The sequence below is a fragment of the Myotis brandtii genome, unplaced genomic scaffold (genome assembly GCF_000412655.1).
Source record: "Myotis brandtii unplaced genomic scaffold, ASM41265v1 scaffold125, whole genome shotgun sequence".
NCBI classification, from domain to species: domain Eukaryota; kingdom Metazoa; phylum Chordata; class Mammalia; order Chiroptera; family Vespertilionidae; genus Myotis; species Myotis brandtii.
Window position 1 is genome coordinate 11700027 of NW_005354385.1, and position 16072 is coordinate 11716098.

General features: G+C 46.4%; 1 protein-coding gene and 1 long non-coding RNA gene across 2 annotated transcripts in view; both read left to right on the top strand.

Annotated features, from left to right (window-relative positions):
* TANC1 (tetratricopeptide repeat, ankyrin repeat and coiled-coil containing 1) overlaps positions 1–16072 on the top strand; it is a 178715-nt gene that overhangs the window by 58790 nt on the left and 103853 nt on the right. The window lies entirely within an intron of this gene.
* Positions 1–16072, top strand: part of LOC106724923 — a 19458-nt gene that overhangs the window by 2227 nt on the left and 1159 nt on the right. The window contains exon 2 of the long non-coding RNA XR_001360751.1: positions 2333–2336. This is a non-coding gene — a long non-coding RNA (uncharacterized LOC106724923). The remainder of the gene's footprint in view (positions 1–2332; positions 2337–16072) is intronic.

Consider the following 16072-nt stretch of genomic DNA (forward strand, 5'->3'; position numbering starts at 1 on the left):
GATCTTTTTTATTTTTAGAAATTGTGATGTTTAAGCAGATCTTATCTCTGTTAGATAAGCTTGAATTCTCTTCCCTCTCTGCCTTCTAAATAGAGAAATTCTACCCAAGCTATGCAGTGTCATGGGAAGTTTCTGGCCCTAAAAGATTAGCACACACCTGGTTTCAAATCCCCAGTCCTTGTTCTCAGTAGCCCTATGTCCTTGGAAGATACTTGGCAACCTCTCTGATTCTTGCTTTCCTCACCTGGAGATGAGAAGAAATGCTTTACCATTGAGGTCTCTGAGAGCTAGAGGGAATGTTTGTAAAGGGCCTGGCCCCTAAAACACTCGAGAAATGCTGCTACCGCCCCCACTGGTAAGGTTAGGTGGTTTGCCCTCTCCTCCTTTGCCTCTCTCACACTTCATCCTCTTTTATTTTTATTGAATTTATTGGGGTGACATTGGTAGTTATATACTTTTCAAGTGTACAATTCTATAATGCATCATCTGTATATTGTATTGTGAGTTCACCACCCCAAGTCAAGTCTCCTTCCATCACCATTTATCCCCCCCGTTACCCCCCGCCCCATCCACCTATCCCCCTTCCCCTCTGGTAATCACCATACTGTAGCCTGCGTCTACGAGTTGTTGTTTTCTTAATCCCTTCACCTTTTTACCCAACCCCTCCCCTCAGACAGCTGTCAGTGTGTTCTCTGTATCTATGAGTCTGTTTCTATTTTGTTTGTGTATTTTGTTCATCAGATTCCACATATGAGTAAGATCATATGATACTTGTCTTTCTCTAACAGGCTTGTTTCACTTAGTGTAATGCTCTCCAGGTCCCTCCATGCTGTCGCAAAGGGTAAGATTTCCTTCATGCTCCCGACTTCAGTCTTCAATCTGTTTCTCTGACGTGAGGCAGGGAAGCCACCACCGTGCAGAGACCCTTCAAGTCTGATTGTTGCTATTTGGATTTGGGTTAGTAAATGTCGAGGAAACTGTTCAAACTAAATTATTATTTGCATTTGTACTGGTAAGTTCTGGGCATGGTGTTGTGGACTAGCTGACCCATTCACAGCTTCTGTGGCAGCATCGTGTTCGCCATCTCATTGGTTTTCATTTCCCGTCGTGTGTGCTGCTCCAGCCAATGTCTTGTTTATTTATTCTTGGTCCTATTGTAGCGGTTGTTGAAAGTGAGGAAGATCCACCAGTGAGAAACACAAGTAACTGAGTTTTGAAGGAGTGTGAGAAGCAATCCACTGGGAAGCAAGCCCAGCATCTATGCATTGTCCTGTGGTGCAGGTTGAATCTGTGGGGCTGAGAAAGGCGCCCCGGAGTGACCACCTGAGCCCTCTTAAGTCAGGAGAAAATGATGCCAGCCCACCAGGTCAGGAAGTACACACTCAGCAGTTTCTGAGGAATTGATAGTGACTCAGTATTAGCTTTGACTCTATATTTTTCTTGTTTGTGATGTTTTAATGAACAGTCGAGCAATTCTGGCTCCTTTTAAGGCAGGAAAAATCTTACCATACCTGAGGCACCTTGACTTATTCTCACTGTGTTGCAGGTAGATTTCATTAGAATACACAGAAGGGATAAAATAAAGACTGTTGAGTCTAACATGTTTAACCTGAAACGAGAAAGAAACATCCTAGCAGATTGCTTAAGAAAATCACATTTTTATTTGGATTTTGACCCCCTTTCAGTATTTTTGTCGCTTACATCCCCTGTTTCTTCCTTTCAAAGTGGAAATTCTTAGTTTGTGTGCCCTTGGCCTTTAAAAACAGTCCTTTTTTATGGACTCGTGCCCTCTGGGCTCGTTCTCTCCCCTCGCCCCCCCCCCCAGGTCTCCTGGACTTGCTGGCGGCTAGGTTGGCACAATATTTTTCCAGAGCCCCTTTCATCATAAGAGGATACTGTGTAGGTGGATGGGACATTTTTTGGGTGGTGTCCTTTATTTTTCCGAATGGCCTCAGAGACACTCTGAGGAGCTTCAATCTTTTTTCACCGAGTTTCCATAAACATTTGCTTTATGCGGGTTTATTGAGCATCAGCTGAGTGTTGGAGACTGGGCTAGAGATGAGGTAGATGTAAAGGCAAATAAATACTTGGCCGAAAGCTTCAGGAACCTCTCGGTTTAATGAGACAGAAAATGACAGTTAAAGCATTGAGGTGTCTACAGAGTTGTGACATCACAGAGAAGGGACAAACCTCTTTTGGGGGGAGCTGATAAGGTTCCAGCTATATGTGATTTTGGAGTGGATTCTTGAAGGTTGAGTTAGGGGTTACATGGCAAGTAGGTGCTCCCTGGGGTTGGGTTGGGTTGGGCAGGAAGGCTGTCCCATAGGGAAAGAACAGTCCACATGAAGTCTGGAGGGTGTGCAGGCATGTGGCTGGGGCTCTCAGGGCATGGCGGGCAGGTGGCATTAGACGAGGATGGAAATACAGGGGGAGCCAGCAAGCATTTTGTTCTTTTGGCAGTGGTGGTGTTTGACCATATTTTAGGTAGAGGGATGAAATAAATAGATTTGAATGTTCAGACAGAAACTACCAGTATTCACTTCATACAGGCCCTCTTGGAGTTGAGGAGACTGGTTGGGACTCTTTGCAATGATTCGAATGAAGTAAAGTGGTTTAAACCCCTGCAGTGACCAAGCAGAAGGGAGGGAGGTGGAGGTCAATTTGAGACAGTTTTAGGGAAAAAGAATCTATAGGTTGTAGTGACCTGTTGGATATGAAAATTAGGGAAGGAAGGAAAGGGCAAAATGGCTCAGGGCCAAGGCCTGCTAGACCTTTTCCTGTAATGTCACACAGGAAATACTGCCCAACAGTTGGGAGAAGTGGACTATCCCTGGGACACTGCCCTAGACTGCCCAGCGGACCAGAGAGATGAGGAATCCACCTCTTTTCACACCCTTACCTCATTCTTTGCACCCAGTAGGGAAGCTTGCTAGAAGCTTGGTTTTCTAGATGGGTCCAGATTCTAAAAATTGTTGTGCTAGTGCAGTGATGGCGTGTCAGCATTTTGAAAACCCTAACTTAACTCTGGTGCCGTGTCACATATAGAAATTTTTTGATATTTGCAACCATAGTAAAACAAAGATTTATATTTTTGATATTTATTTTATATATTTAAATGCCATTTAACAAAGAAAAATCAACCAAAAAAATGAGTTCGCGTGTCACCTGTGACACGCGTGTCATAGGTTTGCCATCACTGTGCTAGTGGCTTTACATTTTCCCCTAGGTAGTTGTTACCAGGTGTCTCCACGGTGGTCATTATTCTCGCATTTTAGGTGAGGACCATAAGGCTCTGACAGGTGTAATGCAACCCCAGTTCTGGGACTCCTGTCCCTACAGGTGTAGATGCTGGTGTGTTGACCACACTGTGGAATACAGAAACGGTTGGTCAGGTAGGGGCAGCAAGTTTGACCTTGAATATCTTGAGTCTTGGTTGTTTCACACGTACTGCCCTCAAGGGGTTCTCAAGGGAGGAGGAAGGATTTCAAGACAGGACGGACATCTGTGCCAAATGCTGTGAAGGTCAAGTACGATAAGGAATGGAAAGCGTTTGTTAGCTTTTGAAAATAGGGTAATTGATGAACTTAGAGTAGAGTCAACAAACATTCCTGTCACTGACCAGGTTTAAATAGTTTAGGCTTCGAAGGCCACAAGTCTGTGTTTTAACTACTCAGCTCTGCCACTGTAGTGCAGACCAGCCGCAGAATGTGCATGAACGACCACTCATGGCTGCGTTCTGCTTACCCTTTATTTATAAAACCTGCAGTGTGACAGGTTTGGCCTCTAGTCCTTCCTTGGCCAACCTGACTTTTAGAGGAAAGGAAATGAAGAGTGGAAACTTAGTATTTATTCAGTGCTTACCATGCCCTAGACTCTTTAGATAAACATTTTTAACCCTGAGGTGTAGGTACCAGCCTCACTTATGGCAGATGGAGAAACCCAAGAGTGTAGATGACTTGCCTGAAGGTTATACAGCCAGTTAGTGACTGGATGGGATTGGAACTTCAGTCTGCCTGACCCAAAGCCCCCGGGTCATTTCCAGTCCACTCCACTGTCACCCAGAACAGCAGCCTTAGGTCAAATCCCTCCCAAAGCCACAGATGGCACAGAGGCCAGCAAGGTCTGCTTTCCTGCTGTTGTTCTGTGACTCCAGTGACGCTGTGTTTTTTGCTTCACCCTTGTATTTGTCAGCTCGGGCTGCCATGGCCAAGTACCACAGACCAGGGTGCAACAATAGACATTTATTGTCCACAGTTAGGAGGCTCGAAGGCATGACAAGGTGTCGGCAGATTTAGTTTCTCCTACGGCCTGTCTCCTCGCTTGCAGAAGACAATCTTCTCGCTGTGTCCTCACATGGTCTTTCATCCTTGGTGTCTGGGTGTCCAAATTTCCTCTTTAAGAAAGAAAAAAGAGAAAGAACTCATAGACCCAGATAACAGTGTGGTGATTGTTGGTGGGGGGGGAGTGGGAGAAGTGGCAGAGGGTACAGGGGGGTAAGTAGTGACGGAAAAAAATAATAAAATAAAGGGAAAAAATTTCCTCTTTTAAGGATATCACTCAGATCGAATTAGGGTCCATCCCAGTGGCCTCCTTTTAACTTATTCAACTTCTTTTAAAGGCTTCTTCTCCAAATACAATCACATTCTGAGATACTGGGAGTTAGGGCGTCAACATCTGAATTTGGGGGAACACAGTCCAGCCTGTCACAGCCTCCCTCCTCTGTGATGAGTGTCAAGGCACTGTGAACCTGCATTCCTCATGCAGAAGATAGAGGGAATCTTCTATACGTGAAGGCGTCTCTTAATTATCATTTGCACCTTGAGTGAGCTTTTTAAAATAAACTTTTTATTTTAGAACTTTTAATTTTATAGGGAAGCTCCAGAGATAGTTGAGTTCCCAGCAACCACATACCTAGGTTCCCCCTGTTATTACCTAGTACATTAGTATGACACATTGTTCCAACTAATGAACATTATCAGCTAAAGTCCATACTTCCCTGGTATTTCTTTAGTTTATACCTAATCTTATCCATTACATTGACTTGTCGTGTCCCTGGGGCTCCTCTGGGCCGAGACAGTTTCTCAGACTTCCCTTGGTTTTGATGACCTTGGCCGTTTTGAGGCATAGCATACCGTTCAGGTGTTTTGTAGGATGCCACTCTGCTGGGATTCGTCTGTTTTCCTCATGATTAGACTGGAGCTGTGGGTTTTGGGGGAGGAGGACCCCAGCGAAAAGTGCCCTTCTCATCACATCGTGTTGATGGTGCACACTAGCAATGTGACTCATCCCAGCTTATCGTCACCTGGGTTACCTGGCCGAGGTTGTAGTCCTCAGGTTTCCCAGGATAAAGTTACTCTTTTTCCTTATGTCCCTCTCCATGCTGTGCTCTTGGGAGGGAAGTCACTGTGCGTAGCCCACCATGAAGGGTGGGAATGATGCTTCCCTCCCTGAGAGTGGACTATCTACATACATTATTTAGAGTTTCTCTGCATGGGAGGTTTCTCTCTTCTTCCCCATTTACTTATATATCAGTATAGATTCATAGGTAGATGAAATGGCAGTGTTGTACTGTGAGGCAATGAGCCCTGAGGTCCTTTTACGGCACCCTCCCTCCCCCCCACCCCCCAATGTTGCCTTCTTGGCTATAAGTGAGGCTGATTAGCCTTTGCAGGGGCCAAATATGTTGGAATTCTGTTAGGTCAAGCCTAAAATGGGGGCGGAGTTGCTGCCTCAGCAGTTTAATTCTGCCATGTGGACTGTTAACCATATGTGTGTTACCTGAAACCTTAAAGAAAAAGCATTTCTGGACTTCACAATGCTGATGGGCGCAAGCATTGTTGTCTTGATGGTAAAGAAACACACTTAGGGATTTAGTCTGGAATTAGCATTGAAGCAGCGCCACCGTGTGGTCACGGCTGGAGGGTCAGTGTGTTCTAGGGACAGTTTTTGTGGAATTCCATGACTTGGCTGACCTGCATGCTGTCTAGTAAAAAAGTACTTTCAAGAAAAAAAACAACAACATTGCAAAGTCTTAAAGAAAAGAGAAGCTACTCTGACTTTGCGTGTGTGTATACATGCCTGGGTTCACATAAAAAGTAAACACTTTAAAGTTAAAATTCCCAATTCATTATTTCTTTGGGCATATTAACTGTTAACTTTTAATATGTGTCGTAAGGAAAGCTTTTCCCCCCTGATTATTCAAAATTGTTTAATAGCTGAGGTGTAAGAGGGCAACAGGTTGAAATCCTGACCTTCTGGAACTATTTTTCTTTGGCTGTAGGCAGGTTGCGGGCTTAATAGTTTCATTCTTCTTTGCCCAAATGTTTGAAGATGTTTTTGCACTCAGGCCTATGATGTTTAAGCTTCCGTGGAAAGCAGCCAGGGAGCCCGCTAAAGCTCACTGTGAGGTGTGGGAATGTGTGTGTGGCAGGGAGGGGGGGCAGTTAGGAGATTAGTCGCTCTCTGCCTTGGGGAATGTTTCTATCCACAGGAGGAGTCCTCAGATCCTGAGAGTTGGGTGAGTTGCTGGGATCTTTTAATGTGGCCTGTGGTTGACCAAGGTGACTATAGTGGAGATTCGTGTGACAGCCTGTTAGAGTTGGTTTAAAATAAAGCAGGTACTCTTTTTGTTGTAATCCATCAGTGTTGCCAGGAGTTCTAAACTTAATGTTTACTTTTGATCAGCTGTTGAGAGGGAGGTGAGGTGAAATTGTAGTTTCTTGGGCAGAGGAAAATAACTCTAAAAGACGCCAGACTGCCCCTCAGTTCTGTGGAAAGCCGTCTCTCTGCTGTGTCCTGCACCCAGGACACTGAGAAGGGGAAGCCGTGCTGCTGAGAGGGTTGTGGCGGTCGGGGTCGCTCACGGTGGTTCCGCGGTGGGAGATGGCTCTGCCTGTGGCTCCTCACCTGGCCCCTTGTCAGTGATGTCATGGTCACCTCTGTCATCTGCCAGGGCAGGCTGTCCTGTTCGTACTTGAAAGAGATCATGGCTGAGCCCCCAAATACCACTTTGCTGCTGCTCTCGTAGGTTCCTGATGTTTTTCAGATCATGGAAATCACGTGCTTTCAAGTGTGACCTCCTCACCGAAGGGCTCGGAGAAGGGCATTGGCCTCAGACTCATAAGCCTAACCTCTGTGGTGCCCCAACTCCCTGTCTCCGCGGAGCCTATCGTGGGGGCTCTGGGGCGGGTAGAGGCCACTGCGTGTGGCCTGACACACCGGCCTTCTGACCACGCTCAGCGGGTGCCGCTGCTCCTGACCTCAGGACGGTGACTCAGGGCAGAGCGCCTCCTCTGGACAGGCACGGGAGCAGCAGAGAGTCTGCTGGGGATGCCGGCAGGCACAAAGCGCTGGCAGTGAGTCAGAGGACGTGAAGGCTTTAGAGTTCAGCTGAGGGACCAGAGCTGTGGGGGGTGGTGAGAAGGGGGACAGGCGGTAGACAGTGATGGACTTGAGCTTTTCCCCCCCTTCCTTCTCTCTCTCTCTCTCTCTCTCTCTCTTTCTCTCTAGGATGAGAGGGTCTTGAGCTCCTGAGTAGTTTGGAAGCGAGAGACTGACTGTACACAGTGGAGCCACTGTTGTTAAAATGAGCATTTGACGTCTGAGAGCAGCAGCAGTTCATGTACAGATAAGATTTTCAAATTACTGCTCAGTGTATTATAAGTAAAAATTTAAAACATGGCTTTACATAAGCCTTTACATAAGCCTTTAAATTCAATTTGGAAGTCTTATGTTTATAATTTAATTAAAATTAAACATTTAAAATGAATTTCACGTTAAAATGAGCATTTGACATCTGAGAGCAGCAGCAGTTCGTGTACAGATGATAAGATTTTCAAATTACTGCTCAATGTATTATAAGTAAAAATTTAAACCATGGCTTTCCATAAGCCTTTAAATTCAATTTGGAAGTCTTATGTTGATAATTTAATTAAAATTAAACATTTAAAATGAATTTCATGTGAAGCTAAAAATTACATATTTCAAATAGGAATCAAAGCTAAGCAGTCCGATACTCTGTGTTACATTTTTAAAATACTAAAAATTCTCTCCTGGATGTATTCCCTGATGATGCCCAGTGATGCAAACTTATTCCTAAATATAACACCATTAGCCAGTATTTTGGGTTTGACTCGTCATTTAACTTTCAGTCTTGCTGAGGTTGCAAGGCCACCAGTATTCTAGATCAGCTCCGGCGAGGTGAGGTCAGGGCCAGTAATTCATGACCCCAGTATGTTACCGTACTGGGATGGCTTGGCTTCAAGTAAAAGACAGTCAAATATGACATAACAGCTTAACAGGATAAAAATTTATTTCTCTCTTTTGTTAACAGTCTGGGGTAGGTGGACTTCAAGGTGTCATCAGGGAGCCAGGCTTCTGTCTTGCTGCTTACCTCTGTCTTAGTCTCCTGGGGCCGCCATAACAAACCTGCACAAACAGGGTGGCTGAGAAAAGCAGAGTTTGTTCTCTCCCCTTCGTGGAGGCCAGAGTTGGAAGTCAAGGTGTGAGCAGAGCTGTGCTCCCTCAGGAGGCTCTGGGGAGAACCTGTTCCCTGTCTCTTCTAGCTCCTGGGGGTTCCAGGCGACCCTTGGTTTGTGGCTGCCTCCCTCCATTCCTTCTGTCTTCACACGGCCCTCTGGCTGTGTGATGTCTCGTCTCCCTCTGCCTTTTGGTTAGAAAGTTCCTCGTGATGGCATTCCAGGCCCACCCGGCCAGTAATCCAGGGTGCAGCTTTTATCTCAAGATCCTCAATTACATGCACATAGACCACTTTTCTAAGTAAAGTAACAGTTACAGGTTCTAGGGTTTTGGTCCAGCACATATCCTGGGGACATTATAAGCTACCACACCCTCCTACCACAAGGTCACCTCGTGGTCCAGGATGATTGTTAGAGCAGCAGCTAGCAGGCCACCGTTTCCTGCCAGAGGAGGAAAGAGAACGGTGGAAAGGGACCTCTCCCAGCTGGGTCAGCTCCCCTCACGCAGCCTTCCTTGGAATGCCCCCTAACGCCCACTGTCCGCTCGGTGGCTGCATTTACCTAGCTGTCAAGGAGGCTGGGAAATGCAGTCTTTTATTCACGTAATGCACTGTGCTGCTAAAGCATCATTTCTCAAAAAGGCAAAAATATGACATGCAAATAGAAGAAGGTCATATGTCAACCATTTTATTTAGCTCATTAATTAAGGAGGGAATGAGGGAGAGGTTAAGACCAGTTTAAATGAGAATTTGGAGTGCAGAGATTTGTATTCTCTGTCAGACAGAGTTCATTTGCATGGCTGTGGATAGGAATTGTTTGCATTGCTATCAGTTTTTTGCAGTTTGCAGAGCTGTGAAGCAATCCAGTTGATAGTGAGGTCTACACACCTATGCAATGAGACCAGCCTGGAGAGTCCTCGTCACGTACACCACCCAGCAGCACCCACTGAAGAGACACCCTGTAATTGTTTTGTTTTGTTTTTTTGTCTCTTTCGAAATGTTGGGTATTTTCAAAAACAGGTGACCAGTTAAAAATTACCAAGCTGGAGGGGATGGCTGATGCTGGGCTGGCCTCTAGCTGTTCTGCCTCTCGTGAGTCAGAGACCTTTGCCCAGGATGGAGGCTTCATACAGCGAGAGCGGTGCTCCCCTGAACAGATGGACCCCCTACGTTAGACCCCCCCTTCTTTTTAATTAAAATTTTTCCACTAAATTCTTTTTAACAGAGCTGTGAGCTTTGACAGATGCATAGAGTTGTGTAACCACCACCGCAGTGAAGTACAGAGTAGTTCCTCATCCTGCCCCTGTGCACTCAACCCCTGCCCCCTGGAGAACAGTGCCCTGCTGTCCACGCCTGTAGTTAGTTCGCCTTTTCCAGAATGTCAGATACAGGGACTCATACAGTGTACAGCCTTTTGAGTGTGGCTTCTTTCACTACGAATAATACATTTGAAATTCACCATGTTGTAGTAGGTATCAGTACCTCTTTACTTTATTCCATGGCATGGATATGCCATGGTGTATCCATTCACCAGTTGAAGGACATTTGAGTAGCTTCGAGTTTTTGGTGATTATGAATAGAATTGCTATAAATATGTGCCTACAGGTCTTTTGGGTAAATACACAGTTTCATTTCTCTTGGGTCAATCCCCAGTTGTGGAATTGCTTGGTCATAGGGTGGTTAATTTTATGTGAAAATGCCAGTTGTTTTCCAAAGTGGTTGTACGATTTTGCTTCCCACCAGCAGTGTAGGGGAGTTCTTGTTGATCTGCATCCTCACCAGCAGTTTCTAATCATCAAAAATATTTTTCCTCCATTTCAGCCATTCTGCTAGGTCAGTGGTCGGCAAACTCATTAGTCAGCAGAGCCAAATATCAACAGTACAATGATTGAAATTTCTTTTGAGAGCCAAATTTTTTAAACTTAATCTATATAGGTAGGTAAATTGCTATTAACTTAATTAGGGTACTCCTAAGGCTTAGGAAGAGCCACACTCAAGGGGCCAAAGAGCCACATGTGGCTCACGAGCTGCAGTTGCCAACCACTGCGCTAGGTGTATAGTGGTAGCTCGTTGTCTAACTGGGCCCTCTGAATGGTCTCAATGCAACCAGGTTGTAACCAACACCCATGGCTAATCTTTTGATTAAATGGGCAAATCCTCCTACTCAGAGCAACAATTTTTATAGCTATTTCTCCATAGAAACTTTTGGATTCTGCATCTCTCTTGTCTTTTCTTCCCTTTGATCTTGACACCTGAGCACAGGTGCAGCGTTAGCTTTCATGGAGGGACAGGATGAGTATCATTGCAAGTGAGCGCGGATGGAGCGGAGGAACATTTCCGGTGTCCCTCCTGGTGGCCATTATCTCTGCGATGCGGGAGCGGAGGGTTCCTGTGTGGGGCGAGCGTGGGGTGTGCATGTGTGTGTGTAGCCGGAGTTTGTTTGAGGAGGATGGAGAAGTCTTGGCCACTGTGGAGAATGGAGGGAGAGCTGATGAGTGAGACACAGTACTGCTCCTCTCCTGCCCTCTCCAGGATGGTTAGGGAGGACTCATGGAGCACCGGCCTCTGGTGGGAACCTCTGGGACCCATGCCTTTCTCTCCCACTTCTTCCCTTTCCTTCCCCCCGAGTCTCCTGCCCTTGACGGAAAGAAGGAATGAGGTTAGAACAGGATTCCATGGTATCCACTGTGCTGCATGAATACTTGAAAAATATTCCCAAATCAGGAAATCCCTTAGACGTTATTCATTCACAACAAGTAAGTTAAATGTATTAAAAAAGCAGAAGGAAACCTTTTCTTGTCAAAATTAATAACTATCTGTGTGGCTGCTGATACCCAGCACTGTGGTGAGCACTGTGACGGCGCCAACAAGCGGCAGGCTTCTCTTCCCCACGCTGCCCTTCTTCGTGGGAATGGGAAGGGGTAACACTCTCACCCCACCCCTGCGCACGCCCCCTGGGAGCAGGTGACCCCCACCTCATCCTCAGCCCAGCACAGGTCCTGCCTCTTCCCTTCACTGCCGCCGTCCTTCCCCAGTCGTGCATCACTGGTGACTCTTCCTGTCTGATCTTCATACTTGCGTGTAAGCTGCTGCAGAGAATGGGCCGGGTGTGGCATCGCTAACACCAGACCGAGTGTGCACCTGAATCCCTCAGTTCCCGGCTTCAGGCTGAGGACTTCACTTCTAAGGAGAGCTCAGCTGCTGCTGTTGCTGCTGGCCTTGAGGCCCCGCTCTGAGCACAACCGGTCTGAACCCCCAGGGAACGGAAGTGCTCAAGGACCCCGCCTCCCTCTTTTTGGAGTAAGTTAACTTGATCAAGCAGCTTAGGGCTCCTTTCCCGCTAGTGTGAAAAGCAGGAGACCCCTGCCCTAGCTCCTGAGAGGAACTGAAATTTCCATGTCTGGGAGGACTTCGATCTTCCAGAGACATTTTAAACCAAGGTTTGTGGTTATTCATTTACGTCACCGTTTGGTTAATGATTCATACCCGCGTAACGAAACCAACTTCAGGTATTAAATTCTTTATGGTAAATTATAATTACTACCAGAGTGAGAGGAGGTGAGGGCTAGAGATTTCTCTCCTATAAACTCACTCAGGTCTGAATGAAAACAAGACTCGGACTGAATTCTGCCCATACATAGATTTATTACCAGGTTGGCATGACACAGCCGTGTAACTAGTTCTGTATATCTAGTAGCGTCCCAGCTCTGTCCCTTGCAGGGGTCGATGCCCTGAGGGCACCTTGCATTCAGTGTTAACCTGTAGCAAGTATGACAGTATTTCATAGACAATGTACTAGTTTCCTATTGTTGCCCTAAACCAGTGATGGCGAACCTATGACACACGTGTCAGAGGTGACACGCGAACTCATTTTTTTGGTTGATTTTTCTTTGTTAAATGGCATTTAAATATATAAAATAAATATCAAAAATATATAAGTCTTTGTTTTACTATGGTTGCAAATATCAAAAAATTTCTATATGTGACACGGCACCAGAATTAAGTTAGGGTTTTTCAAAATGCTGACACGCCGAGCTCAAAAGGTTCACCATCACTGCCCTAAACAGTGGTCGGCAAACTGCGGCTCGAGAGCCACATGTGGCTCTTTGGCTCCTTGAGTGTGGCTCATGTACCTACCTATATAGTTTAAGTTTAAAAAATTTGGCTCTCAAAAGAAATTTCAATCGTCGTACTGTTGATATTTGGCTCTGTTGACTAATGAGTTTGCCGACCACTGGCCTAAGACATTGCTATGAATGTATCAGCTCAACACAAACTTATCTCACAGTTCCGAGGTGAGAAGCCAGGACAGTGTGGCATTGTAGCCGGGTTGGGTCTTGGCTCTGGGTTTCACAGGCTGAGCTGAAGATGCAGCAGGGCTGTTTTCCGTTATGGAGGCTCCTTCAGGTTGGCAGAATTCAGTGCCAGGCGGCTGTTGGATAAGGTTCCCATTTCCTTGCTGGCTCTCGGCTGGGGTTGTTCTTGACTTCTGTAAGCTGGCTTCATGCCTGTTCTGTGGCTTCCTTGCTCCATCTTCCAGGCCTGCAATCTGTCAGGTCCACAAGGGCTGAGTCCCTCGTCCAGGTCCGCCTGCCCTCCTCTGCCTCATCTCATGCTCCTTGGGTGTGGATGAGGTTACAGTAGGAGTAATAACTCAGATCACACTGACTTGCACAAGGCACTTCCTCTCCTTACACAAGGCACTTGTAAATGGGTTTTTGGAAGTTTCTGGTAGCCCCCCAGGTGTGTGTCACGTGTGCTCATGAGATGAAGACTGACCTTCACTCTTGCTCTTTCTGCTTTTGAGGGTTCCTGTGATTACGTTGGGCCACCCAGTAATGCAGGGTACACTCTGTAGTTTAAGTTCAGCTGATTAGAAACTTGCTTCTTATCCATCTGCAGAGCCCCTCACAGCAGTCCCCAGAGTGTGTTTGATTCAGTAACCAGGAGACGGACACTTTGGAGTGACACCTTTGGAGTTCTGCCTGCCACAGACGGAATTCCTGCATCCTGCTGTTCTGCATCTGGGGCCTAGCAATTCTCTGGAATCAGTAGCTGGGCCTGGCGCCATTTACTTATCAACTCTAGGGTACCTTTCCTCGGGCCTGCTACTTCTTCATACCTGGGTCAACAAGGGCCAGAGCGCTTCTGTGGTATTTCTAGTCAGTCCTCTTACCACAAGTGTCATAAATTTCACTACTAAAATAGACTTCCAACTAGCATTACACTCATGAACAAAGTCAGAAATTCAGCCAGTGTGCAAGTCCACTTCTAGCCCCACGTGTGCCCATTAGCGTATCCTTGGTGTTGGCTGGTGACAAGGATGGTTCACTGACTGACTTACTGTGGACTCTTGATTAAAAGCTAGTTAACTACTCCTGGAGCCTGTATTCCAGATGAAGACAATGAATTGCCTTTAGGTGATAGGGTAAAGCCAACCGACACCCACGTATGTCACACTGTGTATGTTGAAGTGTTTTGAAATAAAATTCAAACGAGGTAGTAAAGACTCTCGTCCCCTCAGCTGAGGTCCTCAGGATCTCACCCTTGTTCTCACCCTGTGCCTGGCACGCAGTGGACTTGCAACAGATACCTGAGTACATGAAGTGAATGTGTCCCCTCAGCTGAGGTCCTCAGGATCTCACCCTGTGCCTGGACTTGCAACAGATACCTGAGTACATGAAGTGAATGAACGAATGTCTGTGCTTTACTATATACAGCAATTGCATCCAGTCTATAACAGTAGCCCGATCAAGCCACACTGGAAGGAAGTGGAAACATCACTCGGATTATGGTTGAGCTAGGAGTTTATTGCACTCACAGTGCTGCAGACACGCACGCTGCAGACAGACTTGAAAATCTTTGTCAACGTCTATCTTAATGGTGCTGCTGGAAGGAGCATGGCTGCGTTTTGATGCACTGTTTTCCCACTAGATGTAAGCACCTTTTGATAATGGATGTTTATTTACATCCACCCATCAGCGGAGGACCAGTTTTTCCCCTCTCACCGCCTTGTTTTCATTTCTTCTTCCCTAGAATTTCCCATCTGAATTTCCCAGACCCACCCGTCTTTGCGTGTGGATGAGGTCACATTAGCAGTAATAACTCAGGTTGCATGGACTTGCGACCCTCCTCTCCTTGCACAAGGCCCCAGACCCTTGTTAAAGAAGTTTCTGGACATCCCCGGGGGTTATGTCACTTGTGCTCATGACTAGGGCGGCTGCCGCGACCGCTGGTGCACTTCTCTCCTGGAGCCCTGCCCACATCAGCTCCCAGTGCCCAGGCATGTGTGTCGGGAGCCTCCTGCGGCCCTTTGCCACTCCCTGAAGTAGAGCCGTCTCAAGCAGCCTTTTAGGTTTTACTTACAGCCCCTCCCCTGTTCCCCTAGGTCTTAGGGCCTAGGAGAAATCCAAGTGATGGACAGACAACACACTGTGCTTGGAATTGTCCTCCTCTTGAGAAGTTTTGACTGGGTCAGGTCATCGTCTGGCTCCTTCCCTCAAAGAGAAACCTCTCACAAGGCTCTCGCCCCTCATGTAAATCCAGGGTTGTGGGCAGCCCCACCTGGTCACCCACCTGCTTCCACTCGGCAAGGGACACAGCTGCAGGGTGGGGGTTGTCAGCCCAGGTCTCTCTTATAGAGCGTTAAGTTTTCCCCCTTCTCAGTTCCAAGTTCTGTCTCCTCCTTTCTCCCCCCAATACTTTCTTTATGGGGTATATGAGGGAGAGGGGTCCAACGTTAGAAGCCTAGGTATCGTGCTCTTTAAAAATCCAAGCCTGGGATCTGCCGGTTTACCGGATTTACCATTTGGAAATGGCTATTGAATGACATTTGCGTTGGTGATAAAGGTTCCCCCCACCCACTCCCCCAAGGGCCTCTTACTCATCTCCTTTTCCTTTTTCTCTCCTTGTTGTGAACATTTCCCAGTGTGAAATGAAAACCTAAACCAGATAAAATTGACAGGAACCTTTACTGTGAAAGTTCAAGATGCTAAAAACTCTAAAATGATTGATACCACACAGTATCGTTTTTCAGTCTCCAGATGCTGTGAGAAATGTAAGATCTGTTTTAAATGCAATAAACAGCCTCAGGTGTGCTCGTCCCAAATACTGCTTTCGTGTATATATAATTATTTTTAACTAAAACACTCAGGAATGAAAAGGAACCCCTGCCCTTCTCTCTTTCACTGCCCGGAGATAAAGCCCAGTTTGGTTTATTTCTGCCATCCCTTTAAAAAAAAATTCCTTATATGGCAGTTTCTAAGCAGCAAAATAGTCAGCTGTGTGATTAAAATGTCAAAAAGAGTAGGAAAGCTGGCCGCTGGGTAAAGTATGTTTACACAAAGGCTGGAGACTGGATGGGGAGAATGCGGGGCCTCCCAGGTCCTGCATGAAGTGATTAAGGGGGGGGGGAGGCCGCGCCCCTTGCAGACTGACAGGCCCTCCTGCACAATGGAAGGAGCTGGCAGGAGCTCTTGGCATGCAGGCTGCACAAATGGGTACTTGTTTAACCTTTTTAGCACATTTTGTGTTTCTCTTCATCTTATGAGCGCTTTAACTTTGAGAGCCTCCTTCCGCAGAATCACATAGTAGAGA